Source organism: Bidens hawaiensis, unplaced genomic scaffold (assembly GCF_021521415.1).
Source record: "Bidens hawaiensis isolate Kalapana, Puna unplaced genomic scaffold, B.hawaiensis_p1.1 tig00026853_1, whole genome shotgun sequence".
In the NCBI taxonomy this organism is placed as follows: Eukaryota; Viridiplantae; Streptophyta; class Magnoliopsida; order Asterales; family Asteraceae; genus Bidens; species Bidens hawaiensis.
This window is the reverse complement of record NW_027505081.1, coordinates 4,673-6,101: the sequence shown is the minus strand read 5'-3', so window position 1 is coordinate 6,101 and position 1,429 is coordinate 4,673.

Sequence of the window (1,429 nt, the reverse complement as noted above, 5' to 3'; positions counted from 1 at the left end):
ACCAAGTAAGAGCCATTTTTCTAAACATGCTCGAAGCGAAATTTGTCTTTTTCGCTTCGGGGCACTCGTTGTGTCGGAACATACTCTCAATCGATTCAAACAATTGCAACAAAGTAGTCACACAGTTGGTTCCAAGGAATTCGAACGGGTTAGCACTTGTAAATTGCTTAAACCAATAGGATGCGGGTTTGGGTTCAACGGGTGCAACAACGGGTAGAGGTTGGGTAGCTTGGATTTGGGTTATAAGTTCGGGAATCACAACGGCCATTTGCTTGACGACGAACGCGGCCATACGTCGGTTGGAGTTCTTGCGCGGGTGGCGACTTACCGGAGGCATGCTAAAAATTATAAAAAAATGGAATAAGTTTGAGGTAAAAATAAATGAATATGAGGGTGTAAAAAATAAAACTTGATTTTTTTTGTTGTGAATCCTAGAGTTAGTAAGGAGGAGATGTTAGTTGTTAAATAAAATAGAAAGCTTTGTATATAAATAACAATCCAAAAACAAAACGTAAATAATTTTTCGAGAGGTTGAAGCTTGAAAATTGAGATTTTGAGACTTATAGTCGGAAAATCGTACATGAACCACCATGATTTGATATTACGACACTAAAAAGTTTATAAAACACCACGTTGGAGTCTAAAAATATGCACGAACCACCGCGACTTTTTCATGTTTTCGTCTCAAATAACGATAATAACACAATAAATCGAGATACAACGTCATGTCAAAACACTAGTCTACGAACCACCGTAGTTCTATTGTTTTAACACCGAAAATTAGGATGGCGACCGGAACGCTCGCATTCGACTACTTAAAGTATTGACATGTATAACACGGTTTGTTGGCCTAGAAAACGAGCACTATAATCCAACCATCCCAGGTAAGTAAATCACCTTCGATTCTTGGAATCTTTTTTGTCAAATGGTCGTTTTATAATGTCTCGTTTCCTATGATGGCTACAAACCCGATATAAACACAATCTTTAAGGGATTTGAAACAATGGGATCAAAGTTAATCTTGTAATCCATAAAACACAATAAAAATCTAACTTTTGCGTTTTAAGGTAATGATACCTTGAGTATACTATGAAAGTGTGTGTATGTGAACATTTATGATATTGGTGAATTTTAAATAAGTTTATAAATAAACATGCGAAATGAACAATCAAATAGAGTAAACACGTATAAGAGCACGTATAGGACCCTAAGCATAACAATACTAGGTCGTTACGTCTAACCACCTATCCTATTGTCAAGGCTCTGATACCAATCTGTCACACCCCGGCCAAAGACGGCGGAACATGCCGAGGTGTAACGATTGCCTATAAGCGCATGACACTATTTAAAGCGATAATAGTTAACAAACTCGTTTCATTTCACAACATCAAAATGTCACATAAACATACTTGTTCACAAAATATTTATA